This window comes from Coregonus clupeaformis, chromosome 36 (genome assembly GCF_020615455.1).
Source record: "Coregonus clupeaformis isolate EN_2021a chromosome 36, ASM2061545v1, whole genome shotgun sequence".
NCBI lineage: Eukaryota > Metazoa > Chordata > Actinopteri > Salmoniformes > Salmonidae > Coregonus > Coregonus clupeaformis.
Genome location: NC_059227.1, coordinates 35,909,757 through 35,936,197, shown reverse-complemented (window position 1 = coordinate 35,936,197; position 26,441 = coordinate 35,909,757). Strand labels below are relative to the sequence as shown.

At 41.9% G+C, this 26,441-nt stretch overlaps 1 protein-coding gene across 3 annotated transcripts in view; it reads left to right on the top strand.

Moving 5' to 3' along the window:
* Positions 1 to 17,683: 17,683 nt before the first annotated feature.
* LOC121552314 (filamin-A-interacting protein 1) overlaps positions 17,684 to 26,441 on the top strand; it is a 43,541-nt gene continuing 34,783 nt past the window's right edge. For all 3 annotated transcript variants that reach the window (XM_041865124.1, XM_041865123.1, XM_041865122.2), the window contains exon 1: positions 17,684 to 18,275. The gene's annotated coding sequence lies outside the window, so the exon portion shown is untranslated. The remainder of the gene's footprint in view (positions 18,276 to 26,441) is intronic.

The following is a 26,441-nucleotide window of genomic DNA, read 5'->3' as shown; positions in this document are numbered from 1 at the left end:
TTGCAGCTCCAGAGATTTTTGGGGTTTGCGAATTTCTACCGCAGATTCATCCGGGATTACAGCCGTGTGGCCGCTCCGTTAACTGCCTTGACTTCCAGTATCAGGACCTTCAAGTGGAATCCGGAGGCGGATCGAGCGTTTCTGGATTTGAAGAGACGATTCACCAACGCACCGATTCTCTCTCAACCGGACACGGCCCGTCAGTTCGCCGTTGAAGTGGGACGCGTCTGATGTGGGAGTTGGCGCCATCCTGTCGCAGCGATGCTCCACGGACAGTAAGCTCCATCCCTGCGCCTACTACTCTCGTCGCCTTTCGCCTGCGGAGAGGAACTACGATGTGGGTAACCGGGAGCTTCTCGCGGTGAAACTTGCCTTGGAGGAGTGGCGCCACTGGTTGGAGGGGGCGGAGCAACCGTTTATTGTCTGGACTGACCACAAGAATCTTGCTTACGTGCAATCGGCTAGACGTCTCAACTCCCGTCAGGCCAGGTGGGCGTTGTTTTTCGGACGATTCAATTTTTCCCTGACGTTCCGACCTGGATCTAAGAACGGCAAGGCGGACGCCTTGTCCCGGATGTTCTCCAAGACGGAAGAGAGTGGGTCCAAGACCGAGACGATTCTCCCCCGGAACTGCGTCGTGGGAGCAGTTATGTGGAAGATTGAGGAGGAGGTGATGGCGGCCCTTCGGACGCAGCCCGGTCCCGGTAACGGTCCACCCGGTCGGTTGTTTGTGCCTGAGTCGGTTCGTCCTGCTGTCCTCAAATGGTCCCACGCCAGCAAGATGGCTTGTCACCCTGGCGTGGCTCGGACGATGGCGTTTCTTCGCAGACGTTTTTGGTGGCCTGCCATGGCCGAGGATACTCGGGGTTTTGTTGCTGCCTGTCCAGTGTGTGCGCAGAATAAGAGTACCAATCGGCCCAGCTCTGGACTACTTCACCCCTTCCTATTCCCCGGCGACCATGGTCGCATCTGGCCCTGGACTTTGTCACTGGGTTGCCCGCTTCTGAGGGGAACACGGGTCGTTCTGACTATCGTGGACAGATTCAGCAAGTTCGCCCACTTTGTGCCAATTGCCAAGCTTCCCTCTGCCTCGGAGACGTCCGAGATCCTGGTTAGGGAGGTTTTCAGGGTCCACGGTTTGCCCAGTGATATCGTTTCCGACCGTGGCCCTCAGTTTACCTCTGCTGTCTGGAAGTCCTTCTGTTTGGCCATTGGAGCTACAGTCAGTCTCACATCTGGTTTTCACCCCCAATCTAATGGTCAGGCGGAGAGAGCCAACCAGAAGATGGAATCCACGCTACGCTGCCTGGTCTCTTCCAACCCCACCTCCTGGGTCTCTCAGTTGCCTTGGGTTGAGTATGCCCACAATACTCTCCCTACATCTGCCACTGGGATGTCTCCCTTCCAGTGCCTGTATGGCTACCAACCTCCCTTGTTCCCTTCTCAGGAGAAGGAGCTCTCAGTGCCTTCTGTTCAGGCCCATATTCGTCGTTGCCACCGGACCTGGCATCGGGCCAGAAAGGCACTCCTTAGAGTTTCGGACCGGTATCAGCTCCAGGCGAATCGTCGCCGGATCCCCGCTCCCACCTATACCATCGGAGATAGGGTCTGGTTGGCCACACGGGATCTTCCTTTACGGACTGAGTCTAGGAAGTTGTCACCGAAGTTCATTGGTCCGTTTGTGGTGGAGAAGGTGATCAATCCGGTTGCAGTTCGACTCAAACTACCGAGAACGCTCAGAGTCCATCCCACCTTTCATGTCTCCTGCCTCAAGCCTGTTCTCCTCAGTCCTCTGTTGCCTCCTCCGCCTCCTCCTCCTCCTCCTCGGATGATCGGAGGTGGTCCTGCTTACACGGTGCGACGCATCATGGATTCCAGACGGCGGGGCCGGGGTTTCCAGTATCTCGTGGACTGGGAAGGGTATGGTCCTGAAGAGAGGAGTTGGATTCGCGGCGACAGATCCTAGATGCTGACCTCATTCGTGACTTCTACCGCCTCCATCCTGGCGCTCCGGGAGTCCGCCCGGTGGCGTTCGTCGGAGGGGGGTACTGTAACGATCCCGGCAGTCTGAGTCGGGTCCTGTCTGTGTACTAGTTTTTCTGCTCGTGATCTCCAGTTTCCCGAGGGTTCTGGAACGCTCCCTGCCTGGTTGCCGGGCAACGTTGCTAGGCGGGAGCTCTCTTGATTTCCGCACCTGCATCCCATCAGCAATCTGCACACCTGGTCCTGATCATCACCCTTCTTAGGCTCTGGCCTAACATCCATTCCCTGCCGGATCGTTAGCCATGAACAGTATGTTTGTCCGTGTGTCAGCCTTGGAACATCTAGCGTTAGTTTTGTTGTTTTGCACCTTGTTGACTTGCTGTGTACTTACCTCCGTTTTGTTCTGTCTGCAGTCTCTCACCCGGAACCCTCACCCAACCTCTGCCTGATGGTCGGCGGCTGCCGAGCCATTACTGGACCTACCACTGCACCCTCAACAACCCATCCACGCCACCCGCTCTGTTCCCTGGATTATTCAGCCTCACTCGGGAATCTATTAAATAAACACTCACCTTTGTCTCAACGTACCTTGTCCTGGTCTGCTTCTGGGTTCTGGCTTAGTAAACCGTGACATTGCCTTTCCTCTACTATCCTTCTATCATTACTGGATCAATGATAATAACTGTAATAACTATTAATAATAATTGTAATAAATATTTCACATTAAATTGTGCCTTTTTCTGATAATGTTATAATTGTAGCCTATTGCATTACTTTAGTTTAAAATATAAGTTTGTTTATTTAACAAATCTAGAACCCACTATAGGTTGGTGCTATTCCCTCAGCATAATAGCTAAAGCTACTTGCATCCCCTGGTCCCCGTAACGAAAATAAATTATCGTTCTAGAATTCACCAACTATTTGCATACACCACTGGTGTTAAGCAACCTATCGAATAAAGTAATAACAATTAGAATTTATCAAAGCACTGCCTTCCAGTCAAGTATTTAGACCTCTACTTGAAATCTTACAGCTCAATCTAACTCGCTGGACTGTCTCTATTTTTTTTTTTTCGCTAACCAGAGCCATAAATTATTCTCCTTTGTCCTCAACTCAATTTTCACAGCTCTATCGCCATTTCAGTTTGCTATTCAATTTCTTTAACTGTTCTCTCTGATTAGGCCCTAATTAATAAAACAAATACTTGCTATCGTTGATAAGCATACATTTAATGATATTCCTATCATTTGAACGATGTACTGTCTCTCTGAGGCTATTACACAATTCAGTTATTTTCCCAACATACTCTCCGTGGTCGGCCCATGGCAAAAGTGTCCTCTGGGCATCCCCTGAAACCCATTGCCCTCTAACGGCAGCCCAAACCTTACTATTCCTGTTTTGGGGTGGGTCATTCCTTCTACCGCTCTGGCCACGTCCTCTGTGTTCATGGCCTGTCTGCTAAATGGCATATTATTATTATTATTATTACTGTATACTGTATCTAAGGTTGCTGGGGCCTCTTTCATTCCCTGCCAATAGATTAGGTAAGGCTATCAGTGGGTACTGGCCCCCTCCTACTCTCTCTCTCTCTCACTGCTTCTTCAACACTTCCTCCTCCTTCTGTTCCGCATCTGCTCCCCGTCTCTCCCTCGATTCTACTCAGTTCAGACACTCCTTTTTCTAGCACTTGTGCAGCTTTTAGAAGTACGTCCACGTCTCCCCTTCTGTCAGTCATATCGCTCTTTCTGACCCAGATTCCTTCTTCCTCCTCATCTGTCCTTTGTTGATAGTGGACTTTTCCTGCTATGTCCAGAACCGGAGCCATTGTTTTTGGGTGGTCGTCATATGGTGGTGGCGCTGTTGGTAGGGGTGGGTATAAACGGGTCCGTTCCTTCTGTCCTGTTTTCTCCTCCCACATTTTCTTAATTTTTTTCAAGCATGGCTAGGCCAATCCGCTCCTTTAGCCTTGCTTTCTCCATTGCGTCTTTGATCTTGCCGCTCCCCTTCATTCTTCCATTCACCTTCTGCTTTCTGGGTTTTCCGCTTCAACGTTTCCAGTATTCTCCCTGGTTCGCCTCCTACAGGCACTCCATCGGGGGATAGTACAGTGGGGGAAAAAAGTATTTAGTCAGCCACCAATTGTGCAAGTTCTCCCACCTAAAAAGATGAGAGAGGCCTATAATTTTCATCATAGGTACACGTCAACTATGACAGACAAAATGAGAATTTTTTTTCCAGAAAATCACATTGTAGGAATTTTTATGAATTTATTTGCAAATTATGGTGGAAAATAAGTATTTGGTCAATAACAAAAGTTTCTCAATACTTTGTTATATACCCTTTGTTGGCAATGACACAGGTCAAACGTTTTCTGTAAGTCTTCACAAGGTTTTCACACACTGTTGCTGGTATTTTGGCCCATTCCTCCATGCAGATCTCCTCTAGAGCAGTGATGTTTTGGGGCTGTCGCTGGGCAACACGGACTTTCAACTCCCTCCAAAAATGTTCTATGGGGTTGAGATCTGGAGACTGGCTAGGCCACTCCAGGACCTTGAAATGCTTCTTATGAAGCCACTCCTTCGTTGCCCGGGCGGTGTGTTTGGGATCATTGTCATGCTGAAAGACCCAGCCATGTTTCATCTTTAATGCCCTTGCTGATGGAAGGAGGTCATCTCACGATACATGGCCCCATTCATTCTTTCCTTTACACGGATCAGTCGTCCTGGTCCCTTTGCAGAAAAACAGCCCCAAAGCATGATGTTTCCACCCCCATGCTTCACAGTAGGTATGGTGTTCTTTGGATGCAACTCAGCATTCTTTGTCCTCCAAACACGACTAGTTGAGTTTTGTACCAAAAAGTTCTATTTTGGTTTCATCTGACCATATGACATTCTCCCAATCCTCTTCTGGATCATCCAAATGCACTCTAGCAAACTTCAGACGGGCCTGGACATGTACTGGCTTAAGCAGGGGGACACGTCTAGCACTGCAGGATTTGAGTCCCTGGCGGCGTAGTGTGTTACTGATGGTAGGCTTTGTTACTTTGGTCCCAGCTCTCTGCAGGTCATTCACTAGGTCCCCCTGTGTGGTTCTGGGATTTTTGTTCACCATTCTTGTGATCATTTTGACCCCATGGGGTGAGATCTTGCGTGGAGCCCCAGATCGAGGGAGATTATCATTGGTCTTGTATGTCTTCCATTTCCTAATAATTGCTCCCACTGTTGATTTCTTCAAACCAAGCTGCTTACCTATTGCAGATGCAGTCTTCCCAGCCTGGTGCAGGTCTACAATTTTGTTTCTGGTGTCCTTTGACAGCTCTTTGGTCTTGGCCATAGTGGAGTTTGGAGTGTGACTGTTTGAGGTTGTGGACAGGTGTCTTTTATACTGATAACAAGTTCAAACAGGTGCCATTAGTACAGGTAACGAGTGGAGGACAGAGGAGCCTCTTAAAGAAGAAGTTACAGGTCTGTGAGAGCCAGAAATCTTGCTTGTTTGTAGGTGACCAAATACTTATTTTCCACCATAATTTGCAAATAAATTAATTACAAATCCTACAATGTGATTTTCTGGATTTTTTTTCCTCAATTTGTCTGTCATAGTTTACGTGTACCTATTATGAAAATTACAGGCCTCTCTCATCTTTTTAAGTGGGAGAACTTGCACAATTGGTGGCTGACTAAATACTTTTTCCCCCCACTGTATACAACCATCCTCTATCCATTCCTTATAGAGTTTCTCTCCTCGCCTGCTCCATTCCTTCCCGTCCTTTCTTCCATTAGTTTCAAGTGTGGATTTTAGAACCTTCAATATTCTTTCCGCTTCTCCACTGGTAGTCATGTTTTTCGTTTTAATTTGTAATATTCGTCCGTTATTTAATTATTCAAAGTATGTCTATCTATTTATTTAAATCAAATTATTCCCACCTAATTAGTTAACGTCGGTGCATATTTATATTTCAGCGATAAACCAAATTATTTCAGTCTAATTATTTAACCAGTATTTTGCAGGGTCAAACATCAAACGTTAAATTAAATAATAAATCAAATTGCTTCAACTTAATTATTTAAAACCAGTATTATGCTATGTCAAACATCAAACGTTAAATCAAATAATAAACCAAATTGCTTCAACATAATTATTTAAAACCAGTATTATACTATGTCAAACATCAAACGTTACAGTTCAGTTAGATCAGTTCAAACGTTTCAGTTTAGTGTTAGAAATAGCGTAATTCAAATCTGGTATTGGAATAAGATACTAGTTATTCATTATTCTACCTTTATGTTCCCAATTGTTATTAACGGGTTATACAGTTTAAGCAACCACAGACTTCTTTAACTCCTAATTAGTTATCTATCAAGGTATACAGGTTTATTAATTTTAATAACCCGCATTCACTCTTTTATTTCATTTGCAATCACTCTTTTATTACACTGGGATCATTCGCACTCTCATTCATACAACACCCTATACTTTAAAGTGCTCCTCCGATCTAGGCTGTACCCCCAAGTACAACTCCCTGCCGAAGCGCAACACTATAGTGTACTTTAAAGTGCTCCTACGATCCTAGCCGTACTAGTTACGGACCTTGCCAATAGCGCAACACTATCTAAAATTCTAAGTGTCCCTCTGATCCTAGCCGTACCCTCGTAGTTACGATCCTTGCCAGTAGCGCAACACTTTTAATCCAATAATTCCCTATACCCCCAGTTCCCACCCCTGGTGGTCCTAGCCTGAGGATTTCAGTATTTTCCCCGAACCTAGCCGTACCCTTGTAGTTACGGACCTTGCCGGTAGAACAATACTCTATGGTACCATGGTTTAACATCACATTCACCACAGGTTTGCATGTCACAATATGGTGCTTATCTACTCATAATAATTAGTATAATAATTCATAATTTAGTTCACTTACATCAAACAGGTGTTTCACAAAATTAATTTGGATAAAGCCAATGTGCAGAACTTTAGTTATATATATATATATATTTTTTTTCTTTTGGTCATTTAGCAGACGCTCTTATCCAGAGCGACTTACAGGAGCAATTAGGGTTAAGTGCCTTGCTCAAGGGCACATTGACAGATTTTTCACCTAGTCGGCTCGGGGATTAGAACCAGCGACCTTTCGGTTACTGGCACAACGCTCTTACCCACTAAGCTACCTGCCGCCCTGCCGCCCTTATATAAAAATAGGTGTCTGCTTACCTGTTTTTAGTTGTCCGGACTCTTTGTGAAACACACCGTCCAACGACAGCATTGTCCAATCGGCCGGACAATACCCAGCGAAGTCCCTCTACCAGATCACGTCGGCGGTCACCAATTGTCAAGTTGCGTCAATTCAAATCTGGTATAGGAACAAAAAGAGGTCAATACACGTCTTCTAAAATAGACCAGTATTTTAATTAATGCAAACACTTGAATGGTAAATATGATGTTCGTATATACGGGCCCACTGAAAAACCACGCAGGGCAGATAGAGAACTGAGCTTTTGTTATAAGTTCTTCTTTAAATACTCTGACAGAGATAGTTCCCGCTCTCTGCTGGGCCTGTCAGAGTAGAGGCTGGGTGTGGTTTAAACTTACCCAACCTATCGATGGCGCACAGGCTGGTCCCAGTCCCTTGGCGCTTCACTCTTGCCGGGCAGTAGTTATTATCTTTACAACTTGTCTCGAGTCAGCAACCTCAGACATAGTTTGTTCTTCTTCATTGTAGCAGAACACATGTCCTTGAGCGGTTTAACAAAGAGGCAGTGTTTGTGTGAGTCACAAGCCTGTCTCAGCCTACCCCCTAACGGTTCCTCACATTAATCACAGCTTGTTATGTTAAACAATCTATATCAGTACAGCACAAACCTATTATGTTTAATCATTAATGTATTCTTTCTAAGCTAGGCATCACATCTAGTTGTAAGAAAATAGATCCCAACAAAAGTCAAGATATTGGAGTGGCCATTACAAAGCCCTGACCTCAATCCTATAGAAAATATGTGGGCAGAACTGAAAAAGCATGTGCGAGCAAGGAGGCCTACAAACCTGACTCAGTTACTCCAGCTCTGTCAGGAGGAATGGGCCAAAATTCACCCAACTTATTGTAGGAAGCTTGTGGAAGGCTACCCGAAACGTTTGACCAAAGTTAAACAATTTTAAAGGCAATGCTACCAAATACTAATTGAGTGTATGCAAACTTCTCACCCACTGGGGATGTGATGACATAAATAAAAGCTTAAATAAATCATTCTCTCTACTATTATTCGGACATTTCACATTCTTAAAATAAAGTGGTGATCCTAACTGACCTAAGACAGGGAATTTATACTAGGATTAAATGTCAGGAATTGTGAAAAACTGAGTTTAAATGTATTTGGCTAAGGTGTATGTAAACTTCCGACTTCAACTGTACACTAACTTTCACACATGTAGATGGCCGGGCGGGGTGGGTGTGGAGCCAGCGACAGCAAGGGTTCAAACTGTAGAACACAGTTCCTACATTTGAATATGAAAATGGATTTTATCAAACAAAATTTATGCTACATTTTTATCTCTGGGACCCTCAGGATGACAAATCAGAGCAAGATTACTGAATGTAAGTACATTATTTACCTTCAGAGGTGAATGTATCAAACCAGTTGCTGTAATACATTTGTTGCTGTTGTGCACTCTCCTCAAACAATAGCATGTAGCTCAGTTGGTAGAGCATGGCGCTTGCAATGCCAGGGTTGTGGGTTCGTTTCCCACGGGGGGCCAGAATGAAAAATGTATGTACTCACTAACTGTAAGTTGCTCTGGATAAGAGCGTCAATGTAAAACATGTATTTTTTCAGTGTAATAGCTACTGTAAATTGGACTGTGCAGTTAGATTAACAAGAATTTAAGCTTTCTGCCCATATAAGACATGTCTATGTCCTGGAAAGTTTGCTGTTACTTACAACAGTCATGCTAATCACATTAGCACACGTTAGCTCAACCGACCCGTATATGGGACACCGATCCCGTAGAGGTTAAAACTATTTTGTAAGGCATTCCAAGCCGATGGCGCAGAGTACATAAAAGCCCTTTTAACAAATTCAGTTTGGACATTTGGAACAGTTAGCAGGATAAAGTCCTGTGAACGAAGAGAGTACCACCACATTTCTGAAGAATTAAAATGCCCAAATAAAATGGCAGTAAACCCAAAATGGCTTTGTAAATAAAAGTATACCAGTGACTGAGCCTATGCGTGACTAGAGAAGGCCAGCCAACCCTGGTATATAAAGTGAAATGGTGCGTAAGGGTTTTGCAGTTTAAAATAAATCTCAATGCTCCATTGTAAAAGGTGTCAATTGATCTCAAACACTGAAGAAGCATTCATATATAAAATATTACCATAGTCTTGTATAGGCATAAATGTAGCTGATACTAGCCTCCTTCTGGCTTCAAAAGAAAAACAGGCCTTATTCCTAAAATAAAATCCCAACTAAAATCCCAATTTCAGGTTGACAATAGAGCCTCCCACAATGCAGGCGATGGCTGCAGGATGATGTTGGTGAAGAGCAACTGTAGAAACTTGCAGTCAAAACTTCATGACCTTTGATCACATTATTTCTGTAAAGTTGATGCAGTCCACATGTAGGCACTGTCGGACAATTTTAATACAACACACTTTGAAAGGCGGTTACCAACTATGGTCACCGACTTGACAAAAGTGATCTGCTCAAACGGGCCCATTGTCTACGCAAAAAGAAGAAGAAACTACAGTAGGCCTACTTTAGAGTGGTAGCCTGGACACTTGAATGCAAAATATCAACTGTCTGTTAATCTGATAAAATATACTGAATGTTAGCGTCTGCTAAATGATTAAAATGTCAAATGTAAAGCACTGGGCCGCCTGTGAGTGCTTTGGGACGGGGGTGGGGTGGGGTGGGGTGGGGTGGGGTGGGGTGGGGTGGGGTGGGGTGGGGTGGGGGTGGGGTGGGGTGGGGTGGGGCCCCACCCCACGGCAGCACCCGCCGCTCGTTGAGAAGAGTAAGAATGATATGTGCTTTCATGTCAGAGTCTCCACTAACACCAGAAAAAGTCGCTAGATTTGTCGCTAGTCCCTTTTTTGAAAATGTGTCGCTAGAGGGGTCTGAATACTTGCTAAATATAGCGACAAAGTTGCTATGTTGGCAACACTGACTATAACTGTCTGTCACTTCCTGTATCAATAAAACTTAAACCCACACAATTAAAGCATTGGCCAATAGGAAAACAGATAATTAGTTACCAGGTAAAGAAATAGATAAACACAGTTATTTCCTAAAACACAGATTCACCACATATCAACAATAGAATAAAATCTATATCTATAATGTTACAAAACTGCCATATTATGTGTATAACTGCCATATAAATAAAATAATTACTCAGGAAATAATCCTACAATAGTTTATCTATTTACTACTGTGAAATGGGTCCAATTAAATGAGAGATGGGACAAATGGTAGCCTATCCTAACTTGTTGTAGGCCTATAGGCTATTTTGCAATTAGCCTATGAAACATCATAGTCAGAAAAGTTGAGGAATTTATTCTGCAATGATCATGGAAATGAAATTAATAATAGGAAATTCATGCCTATTTCTAATTATTTTAGAAAGCAAAGATAAAATAAATAGATTTTTGCTCTTCTCACTAACCACGTTTCCATCCACAGTTTTGATGCAAGTAAAGTAAATACTGTATAAAAAAAATCACAACAGCTGTGATGGAAACAGAAAGTTTTGGTAAAATTTTATAAATGCCACAGATCATTTGGTGGGATCTTTTTGTGTAGGTAAAATGTATTATGCGAGAAATAGCTGTGGCACTGCCTTTATGCGCAAATATTAATATAATAACCATCATATCAAAGTAAACTTGGAGTCGCGTGATGATATGGTGTCTGGTCCTCCCACTACGACTTGGGAAATGCAGTTTATTTGGCTACAGATTAAATAAATTACGATGAACTTCACAGAGTGGCGAAAGTGCACAGTGATGAGTTTGATGCACCTTTCCAATAAATATTGAGGGTCTTATTCTGGTGACATGATGATCGATGCTTGACTGCCGTTTGACAAAAAAATTAATTGCGCTCTTATCCATAATAATAATCACATCATCTATAGCCTACCCGCACTGTATCTGGGAGCTGTTGGCTAGAGCCAATGATGTATATAAACCTTGTATTGCTGATGCTATGTATTGGGCAATGAGAGGCTTTGAAGCCACCGGTCGGCCATATTGTCACTCCCCAGTAGAAGCAGTCTTCCATAGGAATGAATGGAATTCTACAATATTTCAATTAAATGTTTTAAGGACAAAATTACATGTATTTAAGTATTATTTTGTTGTAATGGGGACAGTATCATTAGTACTTTCTAAAGATTATACTTTAATATTTTAAACAATATATTTGTTCATGTTTTATTTTTATGTTTAGCTCACATAACATAATTCAAAATTATGCATTGAAGTGTCTGCAATAGAATTAAGAGTGCCAAGATGTTCCTCTTATAGAATATTAGGTAAAAAGTATTGTGGGAGCTCCTGCACCTAAATATAAACATTACCGGCACCCAAAATTTGTACCGGCACCTATTTCAGTCCCAGTTAAGCAGGTCTGACTGAAGTCATTCTACCCCAGAATGAATTAGCTGCTATACAAATATACAGGTAACTGACAAAATAAAGGAAACACCAACATAAGGTGTCTTAATAGGGTGTTGGGTCACCACGAGCCAGAACAGCTTCAATGCACATTGGCATAGATTCTACAAGTGTCTGGAACTCTATTGGAGGGATGCGATACCATTCTTCCATGGAGTATGGGACCTCCTATGTGTGCACGTACTTTAAAATGTATTCCCTTTTAATGTGGCATAAACACAACCAGTCGTGATGTTTTCCTCTGATTGTCGAACAATTACTTCAAAAGGCTTCTATAAGCCTACCTGCACACATTCGCTCTAAAATAATTCCCGCATCCATACAGTGCACACGCCATTTGATGAAATGAAAGAGACATCTGTTATAAAACACCAAACAGTTTAATGAATGAAATTCGGTAATTGTCAAATAGGGCTACACTTTTAACATGAATGGATGTGTCCACTGCTTCAAATTCCTTGGTGTCCACATCACCAATGAACTATCATGGTCCAAACACACCAAGACAGTCGTGAAGAGGGCATGACAAAGCCTATTCCCCCTCAGGAGACTGAAAAGATTTGGCATGGGTCCCTCAGATCCTCAAAAAGTTATACAGCTGCACCATCGAGAGCATCCTGACTGGTTGCATCACCGCCTGGTATGGCAACTGCTCGGCCTCCGACCGCAAGGCACTACAGAGGGCAGTGCGTACGGCCCAGTACATCACTGGGGCCAAGCTTCCTGCCATCCAGGACCTCTATACCTGGCAGTGTCAGAGGAAGGCCCTCAAAATTGTCAAAGACTCCAGCCACCCTAGTCATAGACTGTTCTCTCTGCTACCGCACAGCAAGCGGTACCAAGCGGTACCAGAGCGTCAAGTCCCTCTCTTTTACGCTGCTGCTACTCTGTTTATTATTTATGCATAGTCACTTTAACTCTACCCACATGTACATATTACCTCAATTACCTCGACTAGCCGGTGCCCCCGCACATTGACTCTGCACTGGTACCCCCCTCTATATAGCCTCCCTACTGTTATTTTACTGCTGCTCTTTAGTTATTTGCTTTTATTCTTTAAAAATAAAAATAAAATAAAAAAATAAAAAATGCATTGTTGGTTAAGGGCTTGTAAGTAAGCATTTCACTGTAATGTCTACACCTGTTGTATTCGGCGCATGTGGCAAATAAAATTGTATTTGATAGTCCCAAGCTCTCGCATTTCTCCAATGCATAGGCTTAATACATCATGTACTCCCACTGTAAAGACCCATGGTCAAGTAGCCTATCCATTGTCTCCACCAAAACTTCATTTTGGTAAAGCAGGAGCCATGGAAATATAATGAATGATATGTATTCATAGCCTAACAGCCTGCACCATTGACGTATGATATTAACTGAAAGGGTTCTATGTTCCCCGTAATATACCACAGATGAGGGCTTTGATACATAAGGCTAAATATACCAATGTAAAGTCTGAGGGGGGGGATCAGTTGTATCCAGGGACTGAATTACATATTATGTAAGGTCAGACGTGTGCCGTGCAGACAATCTCCTTATTTAATGTCTCTCAGTGTTATTACTGAATCTCCCCTACTACTGACTGGTGATGAATGATTTCCTCAAACTAATTTTTAGTCTATAAAAGCTAACTCCACTACTCTATCCATCTCCCCACCAGCTAGACATTACACATATCGGAAAGATTATGTTACATTATGTTGCAGCTTAATAGGAAACTATTTTGTTTGGTACATAATGGTGGATTAGTTACACTGACTATCACTCACCTGAAAAACTGCAAAACAGATGCATGATTTATATTTTGCATTAAAGAGGACAGTGAACTCGTCTTAATGAAAGTCACAAAACGTCTGTTTCCAGACACTTAGAACAAACCGCGTAAATGTGTACTTAAATTTATACATTTTCCTTCGCCAAATGTGACATGCTACAGACGCTGAAACAATCACTTGTGAAGATAGATAGATGTGATCTACACAGGGCAACATGGGGGGATGAGGTTTAACAGTTGTTTTAATATCTAAAACAAGTGTTGAACCTCATTCAAATAGGTAGGATTCAGAACAATGTATCCAATGTTGTTTTTGTTTTCTTTGCCCATAAAACATTACATGGACCTTGATTTTACAAGGACTTTTAAACACTTCCCCAAAATAGGTCTGGTTGATTTGTGACAGAGAGCTGCCTCACTGCCTATTTGCTATTTATCTCCCTGAGCTGTGGATTAGTCTATTGAGGGCCGTATCAAATTCTATATGTAGCATGTCCCACAATGGAACATACCTATGTCTCTATTAGCTAGATGGAATGACAGAGGTTGATTCAATGCACCCTGCAGTTTGATTCAGCTTCATTACAAGGAGGTTGTGGGGAGTTGTACACATACATTTGTATCTGTATTGTCAATGGTACAGACATTAATCATATCGTTTTTCTTTGATTGTTCAGATTAATGAATACCATTCAGTGTGGCAACTGTACAGTTGCAAACGATAAGATCTTGAGCAAAGGCATTGGGTCCATACAAAAAACAAAGGGCTCGTACAGTGCATAGATATAAGGTAAACAAAAATGGTGAAAATAACTTTAGAAGATACTGACCGGATGAGTAGATTATCCCCAGATGAATTGCCCAACAGAGAGGTTCTGACCATGATAACCATCTTGGAGCATTAGGAAGCAGAGAGAAGGAGAGGCCCTGACTCAATTGTTAGTAATGAACAGTGCTTTGGTTTCCGCTCCCTGTGCATTAGCAGGGCAAGGAAGACTGTAACCATAGCCACAGTTATGTGCAGATTGCCCTGTCGCCCTTCATGTTCCGGAAATATTAAAAATAAATTAACAATAAACTTCCAGTTGTCATGTTACTGTTGTTAGGCTACATGTCAGAAAGGTGGACATAATAATGAAAAAGGATAGAAGGATATTAGGATAGAATTAGGATAGAATTGTAGGGAAGCAACAGTATGTAATCTACACATAAACATTCTCACCAACCAGTAGATTACTTAATAAAATACTTAGACTTTGAAACTGAATCTCAATGTGAGGACCACCATCAGCTCTGGGCTAAAAATATAGAATGATCCTTTTAAAACAACAACATCGGCTCTCGCACCAACTTAATGACTTCATTGGGGCGTGTGGATGTTGACATTCAAGTAGAATAAGTTGTGCATTAACAGGACCTCCGTGTGAACATATACATCTGTTTCTGAAGTACTGAATAGCATTAAGTGAAGGGATGTGTCCCAATTAGAACCCTATTCCCAATGTAGTGCAATACCTTTGACCTGGGCCCATTGGGCTCTGGTCAAAAGTAGTGCACTACATAGGGAAGAGGTTGCCATTTGGGACACAACCCAGATGCCATATTTCAACAAGGAGACCTAGCAACTTAGCACCTGTCTGAAGTTCCAGCTTTCATGTGTCATTATAGAAACAACTTGATTAATTGAGCTTTAAGTTAGTTTTATTGGAAAGAGTTGACAAGAAGTTGTGGTTATTATTTTCTATGTAATGGTTAGTGGTGATGCGGCTGGAGTTACTCTCACAGCGAATGTTTACGGTACTTGAATACCATCACTTGAAAGAAAGACGTGTTGTTCAAGTGGCTCCGGTGCGAAAGCCATTGTAAATTACAACGTGACAAGGTCATACACCCCTGCCCAATAAAGTCTACGACCCTTTGGTGTCAACAGAGCCTATGTTTGTTAAGGCAGCAGAACTCTCACCGGAGTGGATCACTGCTCTTCATTTATATTGCCTTGTTTTGACTTGTTTTTATTGGGAACAAATGTTCTCATATTTATGTCTCTCGATAAATCATTTTTGTTTTAAAAGGCTAACCTGGCCCCTATACAGTATCAGTAGTCTAACTGCTGAGCAAGCCAATGGATGCATAATGTCGGACTACCTTTTACACAAAAACAATAAACTAACTTCTGAAGGGTTGGGTAGGTTACTTTCTAAGTGTAATCCAAAATTGTAATCAGTAAAGTAACTTTTGGATTACCCAAACTCAGTAACGTAATCTGATGACTTTCCCCTTAAGAGGCATTAGAAGAAGACAAAAAGGATCCATCAAACACATTTGGTGTGTTATCATAGTGGTCTCTGACTGGTGGTCATCATTTGATGTGTCGTCATACTGGTCTCTGACTGGTGGTCATCATTTGATGTGTCGTCATAGTGGTCTCTGACTGGTGGTCATCATTTGGTGTGTCATCATAGTGGTCTCTGACTGGTGGTCATCATTTGATGTGTTATCATAGTGGTCTCTGACTTGTGGTCATCATTTGGTGTGTCATCATAGTGGTCTCTGACTTGTGGTCATCATTTGATGTGTCATCATAGTGGTCTCTGACTTGTGGTCATCATTTGGTGTGTCATCATAGTGGTCTCTGACTTGTGGTCATCATTTGATGTGTCATCATAGTGGTCTCTGACTGGTGGTCATCATTTAGTGTGTCATCATAGTGGTCTCTGACTTGTGGTCATCATTTGGTGTGACATCATAGTGATCTCTGACTGGTGGTCATCATTTGGTGTGTTATCATAGTGGTCTCTGACTTGTGGTCATCATTTGGTGTGTTATCATAGTGGTCTCTGACTTGTGGTCATCATTTGGTGTGTTATCATAGTGGTCTCTGACTTGTGGTCATCATTTGGTGTGTTATCATAGTGGTCTCTGACTTGTGGTCATCATTTGGTGTGTTATCATAGTGGTCTCTGACTTGTGGTCATCATTTGGTGTGTTATCATAGTGGTCTCTGACTTGTGGTCATCATTTGATGTGTCGTCATAGTGGTCTCTGACTTGTGGTCATCATTTGATGTGTTATCATAGTGGTCTCTGACTTGTGGTCATATTTGGTGTGTTATCATAGTGGTCTCTGACTTGTGGTCATCATTTGATGTGTCGTCATAGTGGTCTCTGACTTGTGGTCATCATTTGGTGTGTTATCATAGTGGTCTCTGACTTGTGGTCATCATTTGATGTGTCGTCATAGTGGTCTCTGACTTGTGGTCATCATTTGGTGTGTTATCATAGTGGTCTCTGACTTGTGGTCATCATTTGGTGTGTTATCATAGTGGTCTCTGACTTGTGGTCATCATTTGATGTGTCGTCATAGTGGTCTCTGACTTGTGGTCATCATTTGATGTGTTATCATAGTGGTCTCTGACTTGTGGTCATATTTGGTGTGTTATCATAGTGGTCTCTGACTTGTGGTCATCATTTGATGTGTCGTCATAGTGGTCTCTGACTTGTGGTCATCATTTGGTGTGTTATCATAGTGGTCTCTGACTTGTGGTCATCATTTGATGTGTCGTCATAGTGGTCTCTGACTTGTGGTCATCATTTGGTGTGTTATCATAGTGGTCTCTGACTTGTGGTCATCATTTGATGTGTCGTCATAGTGGTCTCTTACTTGTGGTCATCATTTGGTGTGTTATCATAGTGGTCTCTGACTTGTGGTCATCATTTGATGTGTTATCATAGTGGTCTCTGACTTGTGGTCATCATTTGATGTGTCGTCATAGTGGTCTCTGACTTGTGGGCATCATTTGGTGTGTTATCATAGTGGTCTCTGACTTGTGGTCATCATTTGATGTGTTATCATAGTGGTCTCTGACTTGTGGTCATCATTTGGTGTGTCGTCATAGTGGTCTCTGACTTGTGGTCAGACTCGCTCAAGTGTAATTTTGAAAGTAGAAAGGTGTATTTTTTTGTTGTTGCAAACATCCTTTCTGAAGTAATCCAAGAAGTAAATCATCTAGTATTTTTTATCTGATTACAATATTTTTGCTAGTAATGAAACTGATTACAGTCAACGTTTTTTTGCTCTTATTGCCAACCCTGCCTCTGCCCTGGTGGGATTGGTTGAGCTGGACTTCTCCTGCCTGCTTCAGAGTGGGTTAGTTCAGCTGTCAGAGGGGCCTCCTTCAATCTGCTCAGCTGCTAACAGCCATGAGTGACTGAGAACACTTGTTAAATATAGCTCTCCACTACACTCAGAGTTCTACACTCTCCTGCCCAGGAACAACAGGGGAAAAGGCAGGGTCCTGGCTACTGACAAAGGCTGTCTCCACTTACAGTATCTACCCTCCTCTCCATCTAACTCTGGATATCTCTATTTGAAGGGAAAACTGTGGCAAAAAGTGACAGTTGAAGCAACTCTGACCACCTCCTCTTGTCTGCTGGTCTCTCTGTCTCTCTTTCTCTCTCGCTCTCTCTCTGTCGCTCTCTTTTTGTCTCTCTCCCACTCTCTCTCCTTCTCACTCACACATCGTCTCAGTGTGTGAAAGACTCTGCTGGCCCAAACCCCTGGGTTAGGACAAAGCTTGGTGTTTATCTTCAGACGGTTTTTGCATTGCCTCTGTAACCTTGACAGGAGAGAAGAGGAGAAACAAGGTTAAAGAGAAGAGTAAGAGGAGAGAGGATAGATATCTTTTGACAAATCTACCTTTGTCATGGTGTCTCTTTTTTGACACACACAGTCAAGGTAACTGAAGTACATTGAGACATTGAGGAGAGACTTTTTACTCCGGGACTTGATTCTCAGTAACTCAGATATTCACCTTTTGACTTGTCGTCACCTGTGATTTGGGACCATTGAGAACAGGTAAGGGAAAATTCCATTATTCCGCTATTCTTAATCGTAGGACTAGCCTCAGAATTTCATAGTTTGTCTATTCCTTACAAAAATAAACCTGTGGGACTAAATGCTGCTGGGACATTTAAATGCCCAATGTTATGGTTTCTAGTTCCCTTTCTAGTTCATAAAGTAGAATGAATTGCTACATTCACTGCTGTATTTCATGAATGGCTTGTGTCTACTGAGAATGACTTTATATACAGTATTTCTATATAATGAATAAGCTGTTACTTAAAATTAAACATATAGTTGAAGTCGGAAGTTTACATACACCTTAGCCAAATACATTTAAACTCAGTTTTTCACAATTCATGACATTTAATCCTAGTAAAACTTCCCTGTCTTAGGTCAGTTAGGATCACCACTTTATTTTAAGAATGTGAAATGTCAGAATAATAGTAGAGAGAATGATTTATTTCAGCTTTTATTTCTTTCATCACATTCCCAGTGGGTCAGAAGTTTACATACACTCAATTGGTAGCATTGCCTTTAAATTGTTTAACTTGGGTCAAACGTTTCATGTAGCCTTCCACAAGCTTCCCACAATAAGTTGGGTGAATTTTGGCCCATTCCTCCTGACAGAGCTAGTGTAACTGAGTCAGGTTTGTAGGCCTCCTTGCTCGCACACGCTTTTTCAGTTCTGCCCACAAATCTTCTATAGGATTGAGGTCAGGGCTTTGTGATGCCACTCCAATACCTTGACTTTGTTGTCCTTAAGCCATTTTGCCACAACTTTGGAAGTATACTTGGGGTCATTGTCCATTTGGAAGACTGATGTCTTGAGATGTTGCTTCAATATATCCACATAATTTTCCTTCCTCATGATGCCATCTATTTTGTGAAGTGCACCAGTCCCTCCTGTAGCAAAGCACCCCCACAGCATGATGCTGCCACCCACGTGCTTCATGGTTGGGATGGTGTTCTTCGGCTTGCAAGCCTTCCCCTTTTTCCTCCAAACATAACGATGGTCATTATGGCCAAACAGTTCTATTTTTGTTTCATCAGACCAGAGGACATTTCTCCAAAAAGTATGATCTTTGTCACCATGTGCAGTTGCAAACCGTAGTCTGGTTTTTTAATGGCGGTTTTGGAGCAGTGGCTTCTTCCTTGCTGAGCGGCCTTTCAGGTTATGTCGATATAGGACTCGTTTTACTGTGGATATAGATACTTTTGTACCTGTTTCTTCACAAGGTCCTGCTGTTGTTCTGGGATTGATTTGCACTTTTCGCACCAAATTACGTTCATCTCTAGGAGACAGAACGCGTCTCCTTCCTGAGCGGTATGACGGCTGCATGGTCCCATGGTGTTTATACTTGCGTACTATTGTTTGTACAGATGAACGTGTTACCTTCAGGCATTTGGAAATTACTCCCAAGGATGAACCAGACTTGTGGAGGTCTACAATATTTTTTCTGAGGTCTTGGCTGATTTCTTTTGATTTTCCCATGATGTCAAGCAAAGAGGCACTGAGTTTGAACGTAGGCCTTGAAATACATCCACAGGTACACCTCCAATTGACTCAAATGATGTCAATTAGCCTACCAGAAGCTTCTAAAGCCATGACATCATTTTCTGGAATTTTCCAAGCTGTTTAAAGGCACAGTGAATTTAGTGTATGTGAATTATAAGTGAAATAATCTGTCTGTAAACAATTGTTGGAAAAATTACTTGTGTCATGCACAAAGTAGATGTCCTAACCGACTTGCCAAAATTATAGTTTGTTAAAAAGAAATTTGTGGAGTGCTTGAAAAACGAGTTTTAATGACTCCAACCTAAGTGTATGTAAACTTCCGGCTTCAACTGTACATGCCGTTTCTGTTTCACTCCATGGTTCAGAATTTATTAATTCTAGATAACATCCACTAACCCATGTGTGTAGAGGTTGACCCAGTCATGAATGGGTCAGTGTGGAACACATTGTGAATCAGTGAGTTGGGAAAGAACATTAGTTTTGTTGCCTCTTGCTCTGACATCCGGTCCAGGTTCAATTCAGGAAATGGTACATTAGGAGGTTAATTGATTACATCTTTTACCAGAAGAAAGCTTTAGCTCCCTCTCTCTCTAGAGGATATCTTAAATGTACTAATAGCAGAGTAACAAAACAGAGTAGAGAGAAAATTATGCAATGATAAAGTAGTGTCTGTGACAATAGTTCAGGGGTAAGCAACTAGATTCAGCGGCGGGACGATTTTTGTCGGAGTGGATGGTCGGGGGGCCGGAACATAATTATAATAATTTGTACACTGCAAATTGACCACAACTAAGCCCAGAAAAAGATTGTGTTTTCAAATATAATAATTTCATATCTTGATTACGTTGAGATATGATCACATCTCTTTTTTATTCGTGGGAATAAGTGGTGAACAGATTTCCTCAAGGAAACTCATTTTTAGCTGAATTCCTGGTGATTTCAATATTTTATGACCAAAAACGAAAAATCGCTCGCAGGCCGGTTTTTGGCCCGCGGGCCACCTGCTGCCAACCCCTGCAATAGTTGGAACATATCAAACGTGTTCTAGTTGCATGAAAGTTGAACTTTGAACAAGTTAAATTGAAGTAATTAGTGTTCAAGAATATCCCTCCTTCTTAACCTAAGGAGACATACATTACACAGACAGATAATATCTTGTCTCTCCACTTAGACGTTTTCCCATGTGAAAACAATAGCTGTCCCCAAAACGCTTTATTCTGATAAGAGCTTCCATGAGAGCCCCCTCTGTTTGAAGCACACAGTAAACAGTGGAGCTGCCTCGCCCCTTCTGTTACTCCAGTGGCAGCCAGTGGTCCTGTGTGGCTCAGTCGGTAGAGCATGGCGCTTGCAACGCCAAGGGTTGTGTGTTTGATTCCCAGGGCCACCCATACGTAAAATGTATGCACACATGACTCTAAGTCGCTTTGGATAAAAGCATCGGCTAAATGGCATATATTATATATGATGTGGGCTCCGCCAGCCTGTGGTACCATACATCCCTAGGCGGACTAAGGAACGTTTCATTAATAACTTTTTCCACAGTTTTTATTGTAAGTTATTTTGAATCAGATCAAAAGAGTTTTCCCTCTGTGATGATACAATAAATGTCTGCTGTTCATGTGGATTAGGGAGGGCTTCAGTGGCGTTGCGTCATCACATCATTGTCATCGGCGATAGGAACTCCACACATAAATCCTGTGTGTTATGTGGGGGATGAACAAGGGTTAAAACATATACTGTCATTAGTAATAGACAGCTCATAGGTCAGTTGGTTTTGAAATATTGTTGACAGTGCCAATAGCGTTCAGAACAATTGAAGACATAGTGAGATCCTGTTGCATATAAATGACCATTTCTCAGAGGGCAATTTATAAGGATATAATTTTTTGGGTAATTTATAAGGATACTATTCTGGACACTTTTATACTTCCTCCTTAATCTCCATTAACAAGCTGGAATTATTTTAATGGAGTGTACCTTCCTGGACATATTACTGACACGTAGTTAATGGGTATTATGTATGCGCAACTAAATGACTGCCTGTGGACGCCTCTCCACTCCTCCAGTCTGTCTAGAACTCAGATTGTCATACTGCATTCCCTTGTGGTCTTGTAAGTTTCTCTGGCATCTGCTTTACTGTGTGTCTGTGGCATCACTTCACTGGCAGCAAAAGCCCAAGTGATAAGACAGTGAACCATGAGATCACTTAGCTAATTCAGCTCAGCAATCTTCCAGTGATGGAAACAGCAGTGCAGGTCCTCATGTTTGGTTTCATAACAACAGCACCTCTGTTTCCATGACAACAAAATAAGGGACTAGAGAGAGATGGATTACATTTGCCTTCTTACCAGATGATAGGAGATTACAATGAAATATTACTATATTATCTCTGTCTGTCAGAGACCAGTGAAATATTACTATAGTATCTCTGTCTGTCAGAGACCAGTGAAATACTACTATATTATCTCTGTTTGTCAGAGCAGTGAAATATTACTATATTATCTCTGTCTGTCAAAGACCAGTGAAATATTACTATATTATCTCTGTCTGTCAGAGCAGTGAAATATTACTATATTATCTTTTCTGTCATAGACCAGTGAAATATTACTATATTATCTCTGTCTGTCAGAGACCAGTGAAATATTACTATAGTATCTCTGTCTGTCAGAGACCAGTGAAATACTACTATATTATCTCTGTTTGTCAGAGCAGTGAAATATTACTATATTATCTCTGTCTGTCAAAGACCAGTGAAATATTACTATATTATCTCTGTCTGTCAGAGCAGTGAAATATTACTATATTATCTTTTCTGTCATAGACCAGTGAAATATTACTATATTATCTCTGTCTGTCAAAGACCAGTGAAATATTACTATATTATCTCTGTCTGTCAGAGCAGTGAAATATTACTATATTATCTTTTCTGTCATAGACCAGTGAAATATTACTATATTATCTCTGTCTGTCAGAGATCAGTATGTGCACTTCATTAAAAAAAATATCTCAGGAATGTTGAATGGAGATGACTGATGTGATCGTTTGAGTGAATAACCCCTTGTCAGCAAAATGCTGTGGGTGATTTTACATCCCTCAAGGGTGTTCCTCACAGAAAATGACCAAGGGAAGCAATGCATTACCACCATGCTATTTAACATTCCATATCAGCCCACCCTTCGTGAAATCATCCAGCCTGCCTACACACTGAAGAGCTGAAGGTGTGGTACATGGGATGGACAGCAGGACCAAGACACACACACGCAGACACACACACACACAGACACATGCAGACACACACACACACACAAGTGCACACACAGAGACACGCACACATACACACAGAGCGATTTGGAGTGGTGCTGGCCTCACGCAACGTCTCTGGATTCTTCACTCATTATCAGCTTGAACAGCTGCATCTGAAGCAACACAGAATCATTTCTAGCCCTTGCTATTGGACTGCTCCTAACAAAGGGAATCAAAGTCCTTGAAATTATAGCAGGTCAGCTGATTAAATTCAGCTTTGTAAGAGCCGCTGTACTGTGTGTATTTTCACCCGAATGAGGGACCATTTGTAATTTGTGTTCAGAATATAACAAATCTTTCAACTCACCTTTACTAATATAAAGCCTTATTAGCATGTTATATAGAAAAAGTATTATATTTACTGTAAGATACGTCTGATCTACCTACAGACAATTTTGTGAGCTGTCTTTTTTTATCTTGCAAGAATTTTGTCGTCACCCCATTGGCCCTGAGGTTATGACAGCATGTGTTTGCTGGGAAACTGATGACAACCAAATAGTTGAGCGTTTCATGCTTAGTAGAAAATAGGCTGTAAATGCCAAAAGAATAAAATACACACAGTCAGCATTAATCCAAACCCCCCCCCCCCACCCCACCCCGCTCACACACTTTCCTCTCTCTCACCCTCTCTCTCTCCCTCCCTCACTCTCCCTCCCTCACTCTCCCTCCCTCACTCTCCCTCCCTCTCCCTCGTAGCTGTCTCTTCGTCTCTCGCTTTATGAGGGAAGTGACTTCATCGTCATTCCACTAGAAAGGCATTTGAGACTGGCCAGCTTGAGAGAGGACTGCAGCTGGCCACTGATGTCAGTTTGCTGGACCCATAGCCACTGATTAGGCCTTAGCACATAGGCTTGCGAAGATAGATACAGACCTGCAATATCTTTTGCTCATTCATTTTCACTGATGATTGACTGAGAATTGAATTGGATTGTGAGAGGAGAGGCATGATGATGTTAGGGAAATCAAGTCATGGTCAAACTGATTCCTGCTAAAACCCCTGGCATGGCTTCTTGTTGTTTCTAGCATTCAACTTGGTCAAGAGTCTGATTTCTATTTTTATATCAGCCTTTCCATGAACCCTGCTGCTCACTCATTGTCTGACTTCAGATACCCTTGTAAGGTGGCAGATAATTATGTAATGTAATGTTACCAAAGGATGCGGATCATCGACTCAAATATACAACAAAATCACTCTACTCACTATATGAATCACAGAAGTCTCTTCTGTGACTCAGACTACCAGATAGCCTTATAATTTGAATGAGCACTGTAGAAGGAAGCTATCTTGATAACCCTGACATTTCAGGAACCATTTAACCTCTTAAGGATCGGACCCTTTTTTTCAATTTTTGCCTAAAATGACATACCCAAATCTAACTGCCTGTAGCTCAGGACCTGAAGCAAGGATATGCATATTCTTGATACCGTTTGAAAGGAAACACTTTGAAGGTTGTGGAAATGTAAAATTAATGTAGGAGAATATAACACATTAGGTCTGGTAAAAGATAATACAAACACAAAAACATGCGTTTTCAGTTTTTCAATTTTTTTTATCCATCATCTTTGAAATGAAAGAGAAAGGCCACAATATAATATTTAGGCGCAATTTAGATTTTGGCCACTAGATGGCAGCAGTGTGTGTGCAGAGTTTCGGATTGATCCAGTGAAGCATTGCAATACTGGACTATTTTGTATCAAGTCTGCCCAAATGTGCCGAATTGGTCAATTGATACATTTTCAAGTACATACAGTAACTATAGAGAACATACAAAAATCATATGGTAATACAAAATGTAAGTTTACACACTCCCAGGAATGTCATACATGATGGATCATTAGCTTATACACTAACTTTCACACATCTAGATGGCCGGGCAGGGTGGGTGTGGAGCCAGAGACAGCAGGGGTTCAAACTGTAGAACCCAGTTCCTACATTTGAATATAAAAATAGATTTTAACAAACAAAACTATGCTACATTTTATCTCTGGGACCATTAGGATGACAAATCAGAGCAAGATTACGGAATGTAAGTACATTATTTACCTTCAGAGGTGAATGTATCAAACCAGTTGCCGTGATACGTTTTTTATTGTTGTGCACTCTCCTCAAACAATAGCATGGTGTTTTTTCACTGTAATAGCAACTGTAAATTGGACAGTGCAGTTCGATTAACAAGAATGTAAGATTTCTGCCCATATAAGATGTCTATGTCCTGGAAAGTTTGCTGTTACTTACAACAGTTATGCTAATCAAATTAGCACACGTTAGCTCAACCTTCCCGTATACGGGACACCGATCCGGTAGAAGTTAATCTTCCCCTTTGCTTTTCTGATAAGAGTAAGAATACATTCTGTCCAACTCCAGTGTTGGAAGCCCTACAGATCGTGACAGAGGTGTACTATATGTATGAGTGTATGTGGGGGTCCGACACTAGCAGGTGGGTTCTGCACGTGCCACGGGCCAGGGGGGAAGTTGTCAGTAACGAGGTGAGATTAAGATCTATTTATTTAATCTGCATGAAATACTACAGATTGGAACCTGACCCAGACCCAGTGATATTTTACTCTCAGTCCACTGTATACGTCAGCACTTCAGGCAGTAAATGCTCAATATTAATAGTGGACTATATCATTGTACAGTGCAGTGTGTTGAGGTCTGCAGAGTTACATTTACACAGTGGTAAACTGTCCACAGAGGTTTAGTAAAATGTATATCAGTGGTCTGGACATTTTTATTTAGTGTGATACCACATAACAAACCATAGCATTATTAAATGATACAGTACATGGCGTTGTGGAATATGTAACCTAACCAGATGCATATAACCAGATGACAATGCTGTTCTATTTACACAGGCTATAACTTTGGTCTCAGATGTGTGTCTGAACTAGGGCTGTTGTGGTGACTGTATTACCGCCACACCGGCGGTCACGAGTCATAAAGGCAGTCAAATTCCACGTGACCATTTAGTCACTGTAATTAGGCGTCTCCAAGCTCTGATGCTGCTGATGGTCATTAGTAGCCTACCAAACTTGCTAACTACCTGGAACTCAGCACTCTGTTGTCCCTCTAATCACTCTGACATCAATGCAAATGTTATCGAAAATCTAATCAAACACTTAATGAGAGTCCATGAGCTCATGTTGCGCAACATTTCTATAGACTATGACAAGATTCAATCAAGAATAGTCTGATGGGTGACAATATTAGCCTATCACTTGTGAATGATATTATCACTTATGAATGATGCCCAGCATAAGAAACCATGCCTTTTTTTGCGACGTTTTCAAATCATAGTCGCACACCTCATGTATCCTAGCCCATAGGCCTATATGTTTTGATAAGGTTTGTATCACAA